Source organism: Oncorhynchus gorbuscha, linkage group LG22 (assembly GCF_021184085.1).
Source record: "Oncorhynchus gorbuscha isolate QuinsamMale2020 ecotype Even-year linkage group LG22, OgorEven_v1.0, whole genome shotgun sequence".
Classification (NCBI taxonomy): Eukaryota; Metazoa; Chordata; class Actinopteri; order Salmoniformes; family Salmonidae; genus Oncorhynchus; species Oncorhynchus gorbuscha.
Window position 1 is genome coordinate 39,480,614 of NC_060194.1, and position 6,725 is coordinate 39,487,338.

Sequence of the window (6,725 nt, forward strand, 5' to 3'; positions counted from 1 at the left end):
CTCCATCAGGTTCTTTACGCCATCAGGTTCTTATCTCCATCAGGTTCTTAACGCCATCAGGTTCTTATCTCCATCAGGTTCTTTACTCCATCAGGTTCTTATCTCCTTCAGTTTCTTTACTCCATCGGGTTCTTATCTCCTTCAGTTTCTTTACTCCATCGGGTTCTTAACACCATCAGGTTCTTTACTCCATCAGGTTGTTTACTCCATCGGGTTCTTAACTCCATCAGGTTCTTTACTCCATCAGGTTCTTTACTCCATCAGGTTCTTAACACCATCAGGTTCTTTACTCCATCAGGTTGTTTACTCCATCGGGTTCTTAACTCCATCAGGTTCTTTACTCCATCAGGTTCTTTACTCCATCAGGTTCTTAACACCATCAGGTTCTTTACTCCATCAGGTTCTTTACTCCACCAGGTTCTTTACTCCATCAGGTTATTTACTCCATCGGGTTCTTTACTCCATCAGGTTATTTACTCCATCGGGTTCTTTACTCCATCGGGTTATTTACTCCATCAGGTTCTTTACTCCATCAGGTTCTTAACACCATCAGGTTCTTTACTCCATCGGGTTCTTTACTCCATCAGGTTCTTTACTCCATCAGGTTATTAACACCATCAGGTTCTTTACTCTATCGGGTTCTTTACTCCATCAGGTTCTTTACTCCATCAGGTTGTTTACACCTTCAGGTTGTTTACTCCATCGGGTTCTTAAATCCACCGGGTTCTTAATGCCATCAGGTTCTTTACTCCATCAGGTTATTATCTCCATCAGGTTATTTAATCCATCAGGTTCTTTATTAAATCAGGTTCTTTACTCCATCAGGTTCTTAACGCCATCAGGTTCTTATCTCCATCAGGTTCTTTACTCCATCAGGTTATTATCTCCATCAGGTTATTTAATCCATCAGGTTCTTTATTAAATCAGGTTCTTTACTCCATCAGGTTCTTTACGCCATCAGGTTCTTATCTCCATCAGGTTCTTTACTCCATCAGGTTATTATCTCCATCAGGTTATTTAATCCATCAGGTTCTTTATTAAATCAGGTTCTTTACTCCATCAGGTTCTTTACGCCATCAGGTTCTTATCTCCATCAGGTTCTTAACGCCATCAGGTTCTTATCTCCATCAGGTTCTTTACTCCATCAGGTTCTTATCTCCTTCAGTTTCTTTACTCCATCGGGTTCTTATCTCCTTCAGTTTCTTATCTCCATCAGGTTGTTTAACCCATCAGGTTCTTAAATAAAGCAGGTTCTTTACTCCATCAAGTTATTATCTCCATCAGGTTGTTTAATCCACCAGGTTCTTAAATAAATCAGGTTCTTTACTCCATCAGGTTCTTATCTTCTTCGGGTTCATATCTCCATCAGGTTCTTATCTTCTTTGGGTTCTTATCTCCATCAGGTTCTTAACTCCATCAGGTTCTTAACACCATCAGGTTCTTTAGTCCATTAGGTTCTTATCTCTATCATGTTGCTTAATCCATCAGGTTCTTAAATAAATCTGATTTTGTACTCCGACATATTCTTTACTCCTTCAGGTTATTATCTCCATCAGGTTATTATCTCCATCAGGGTATTTACACCTTCAGTTGGTTTACTCCATCGGGTTGTTTACTCCATCATGTTCTTTACTCCATCAGGTTATTTACTCCATCAGATTCTTATCTACATCAGGTTCTTTACTCCATCAGGTTCTTAATCCATCAGGTTCTTAAATAAATCATGTTCTTTACTCCATCATGTTATACTCTACATCAGGTTCTTTACTCCATCATGTTCTAATCTACACCAGATTCCTTGCTCCATCAGGTTATTTACTCCACCCGGGTCTTTACTCCATCAGGTTATTTACTCCATCCGGTTCTTTACTCCATCGTGTTCGAATCTACATCAGGTTCTTTACTCCATCAGATTATTTACTCCATCGGGTTCTTATCTACATCAAGTTGTTTACTCCATCAGGTGGTTTACTCCATCAGATTCCTTACTCCATCAGGTTCCTTACTCCATCAGATTCCTTACTCCATCAGGTTCTTATCTACTGTCTGGATTACCACTTTATTCCCTCCTCATTCCGGTAATCCTCCAACCAGGATTTCGGGAAAACCAGGGAATTTATTGAAATGTCCAGGAATTTTGCTGAGTGCTGATCTAGGATCAGGTCCCCCTGTCCATTTAATCTCCTACGTCATTATCTAAAATGCATATTAGTTGAATTATTGGGATACAGTAAATTAATATACATCAGGGTGGAGATGAGAGGTGGTTAGACACTGTGATGTGTGTTAGAACAGCTCAAATCAAATCAAATTGTATTGGTCACACACACATGGTTAGCAGATGTTAATGCAAGTGTAGCGAAATGCTTGTGCTTCTAGTTCCAACAGTGCCGTAATATCTAACAAGTAATCTAACAATCCCCAACTTCCTAATAAACACCAATCTAAAGGGGTGAAAGAGAATATGTACATATAAGTATATGGATGAGCGATGGCCGAGCGGCATAGGCAAGGTGCAGTAGATGGTATAAAATACATTATATACATGTGATATGAGTAATGTAAGATATGTAAACGTTAAAGTGGCATTATTTAAAGTGGCAGTGATTAAAGTGACGAGTGATCAATTTATTAAAGTGGCCAGTGATTGGGTCTCAATGTAGGCAGCAGCCTCTCTGAGTTAGTGATTGCTGTTTAGCAGTCTGATGGCCTTGAGATAGAAACTGTTTTTCAATCTCTCGGCCCCAGCTTTGATGCACCTGTACTGACCTCGCCTTCTGGATGGTAGCGGTGTGAACAGGCAGTGGCTCGGGTGGTTTGTTGTCCTTGATTATCTTTTCGGCCTTCCTGTGACATTGGGCGCTGTAGGTGTCCTGGAGGGCAGGTAGTTTGCCCCCGGTGATGCGTTGTGCAGACCTCACTACCCTCTGGAGTGCCTTGCAGTTGAGGGAGGTGCAGTTGCCGTACCAGGCAGTGATACAGCCCGACAGGATGCTCTCGATTGTGTATCTGTAAAAGTCTGTCAGGGTTTTGGGTGACAAGGCAAATTTCTTCAGCCTCCTGAGGTTGAAGAGGCGCTGTTGCACCTTCTTCACCACTCTGTCTGTGTGGGTGGACCATTTCAGTTTGTCCGGGATGTGTACACAGAGGAACTTAAAACTTTCCACCTTCTTCATTGCTGTCCCTTCGATATGGATAGGGAGGTGCTCCCTCTGGTGTTTCTTGAAGTCCACGATCATCTCACGATCAATATTTTTTTAAATTTTACCCCCTTTTCTCCCCAATTTCATGGTATCCAATTTGTTAGTAGTTACTCTCGTCTCATCGCTACAACTCCCATACAGGCTTGGGAGAGACAAAGGTCGAAAGCCATGCTTCCTCCGAAACCCAACCAAGCCGCACTGCTTCTTAACACAGCGCTCATCCAACCCGGAAGCCAGCCGCACCAATGAAACACTGTGCACCTGGCGACCTGGTTAGCGTGCACTGCACCCAGCCCACCACAGGAGTCGCTAGTGCGACAAGACAAGGATATCTCTACCGGCCAAACCCTCCCTCACCCGGACGACGCTATGCCAATTGTGCGTCGCCCCACGGACCTCCTGGTCGCGGCCGGCTGCGACAGAGCCTTGGCGCTGACCCAGAGTCTCTGGTGGCACAGCTAGCACTGCGATGCAGTGCCCTAGACCACTGCGCCACCCGGGAAGCCTTCATTTGTTTTGTTGATGTTGAGTGAGAGGTTGTTTTCGTGACACCACACTCCGAGTGCCCTCACCTCCTCCCTGAATGCTGTCTCGTCCTTGTTGGTAATCAAGCCCACTACTGTTGTGTTGTCTGCAAACTTGATGATTGAGTTGGAGGCGTGCATGGCCACTCAGTCGTGGGTGAACTGGGAGTACAGAGGAGAGCTGAGCACGCACCCTTGTGGGGCCCCAGTGTTGAAGGTCAGTGAAGTCGTGGTTTCCTACCTTCACCACCTGGGGGCTGTCCGTCAGACAGTCCAGGACCCAGGGCGGGGTTGAGACCCAGCTGTAGTCAATGAACAGCATTCACAGTGTGATGGCGATTGTGTCATCTGTGGACCTGTTGGGGCGGTATGCAAACTGAAGTGGGTCTAGGGTTGCCGGTAAGGTGGAGGTGATATGATCCTTGACTAGCCTCTCAAAGCACTTCATGATGACAGAAGTGAGTGCTACGGGGCGGTAATCATTTAGTTCAGTTATGGCCACAATGGTGGCCATCTTGAAGCATGTGGGTACAACAGAATGGGATTGGGAGCGATTGAATATGTCTGTAAACACACCAGCCAGCTGGTCTGTGCTCTGTGGACATGTCTTGGGATGCCGTCTGGGCCAGAAGCCTTGCGAAGGGGTTAACACATTTAAATTTTTTACTCACGTCAGCCACTGAGAAGGAGGGGGGGGGGCAGTCCTTGTTAGCGGAAAGGATAACTACACTGTTAATATTCAGCCATACTTCCAGACCTCTTTCCATGGTTAAATGGTTTCCTAGGAACTCGAAGTGAGGGGACCATCTCTGTCGGCGCCATCTTGTTACACCTGGTTTGGCAGTGGTGGCTGCTGAGGGGAGGAAAGCTCATAATAATGGCTGGAACGGCGCGAGTGGAATGGCATCAAACACATAGAAACCATGTGTTTGATACCATTACACTCATTCTGCTCCAGCCAGCACCACAAGCCTGTCCTCCCCAATTAACGTGCCATCAACTTCCTGTGACCTTTTGGACATTGTTTATCTGGTGAGGTAGTGTCTGTGCTGACGTATCTGAGCAGCTGACACCCTGTCCATGATATTGATAATGGCTCACAGTTTTGTCTTTGTTCCCCTCTTATGTAACCTGCTCCAACAATGGAGGAGCAGCACAGGGTCTGTCTGGGTCTGTGTGTGTCTGTCTGGGTCTGTGTGTGTCTGTCTGGGTCTGTCTGGGTCTGTGTGTGTCTGTCTGGGTCTGTGTGTGTCTGTCTGGGTCTGTCTGGGTCTGTGTGTGTCTGTCTGGGTCTGTGTGTGTCTGTCTGGGTCTGTGTGTGTCTGTCTGTGTATGTCTGGGTCTGTGTGTGTCTGTCTGGGTCTGTGTGTGTCTGTCTGGGTCTGTGTGTGTCTGTCTGGGTCTGTGTGTGTCTGTCTGTGTATGTCTGGGTCTGTGTGTGTCTGTCTGGGTCTGTGTGTGTCTGTCTGGGTCTGTCTGGGTCTGTGTGTGTCTGTCTGGGTCTGTGTGTGTCTGTCTGGGTCTGTGTGTGTCTGTCTGGATCTGTCTGGGTCTGTGTGTGTCTGTCTGCATCTGTCTGGGTCTGTGTGTGTCTGTCTGGGTCTGTGTGTGTTTGTCTGGGTCTGTGTGTGTCTGTCTGGATCTGTCTGGGTCTGTGTGTGTCTGTCTGCATCTGTCTGGGTCTGTGTGTGTCTGTCTGATTCTGTCTGGGTCCGTGTGTGTCTGTCTGGGTCTGTGTGTGTTTGCATGCAAGCAGTTTTAGCCGAAATCTCTGATCACGGCAACTCAATTCGGAAAAACAATAATGATTAATTTCCCTGGTCCATCAACACGATCCACGGAATGGAACAACACCACAACAACACATTATAATACAGTGTATGACTTGTAGTGAATTCTGTACCCGTCTGTTCAGCCTATTAGTTGAATGGAGCCTGTTGAAATGGGAATATTTATTTAATCCCTCTCTCTGCACCAGATCCCTTCTCATCCCTCTCTATGCACCAGATCCCTTCTCATCCCTCTCATCCCTCATTTTACATTCCTTCTGTGAAAAAAAAGATGAAGGGAGCGAGGCCCAGGAGTTGAGCCACATTGAGAGAACATAAGGTACTGCCATCTGACCCCCCCCCCCCCCACCCCCCCAAAACCACCTCTTCAGACCAGCACCCTGTAATCTCTCAATCTATGGGGAGATTACAGGGTCAAACAGGACACTTAATCACCTTCTGTAAACACAAGCACAGTTTTTATTTATTTATTTATTTTCCATTTTAACAATACATATTTTGGTGTGCACTGGAAACTGAAAAAACAATGGTCAATTTAAAAAAAAAACATTTTTTAATTTTATTTTTTACAGTAAATAAAAGGAAAGGTGCCCACTCAGTTTGTTACATTTTAATGTCACTTGCACAATGAGTTGCCTTTCTTGCAAGCTCTATACCCAACAATGCATTAACCAATAATGTAATTCAAAGAAATAACATAAGGTAGGACAAAAACACACAAATAGAAATAAGAACCCGATAAATATAAGTAAGCATATTATATAGAGGGACAGTACCATATTACAATGTACAGGGATACTAGAGTGATAGATATGTATAGGGGTAAGCATATTATATAGAGGGACAGTACCATATTATAATGTACAGGGATACTAGAGTGATAGTGATAGATATGTATAGGGGTAAGCATATTATATAGAGGGACAGTACCATATTTACAATGTACAGGGATACTAGAGTGATAGTGATAGATATGTATAGGGGTAAGCATATTATATAGAGGGACAGTACCATATTTACAATGTACAGGGATACTAGAGTGATAGTGATAGATATGTATAGGGGTAAGCATATTATATAGAGGGACAGTACCATATTATAATGTACAGGGATACTAGAGTGATAGAGATAGATATGTATAGGGGTAAGCATATTATATAGAGGGACAGTACCATATTATAATGTACAGGGATACTAGAGTGATAGAG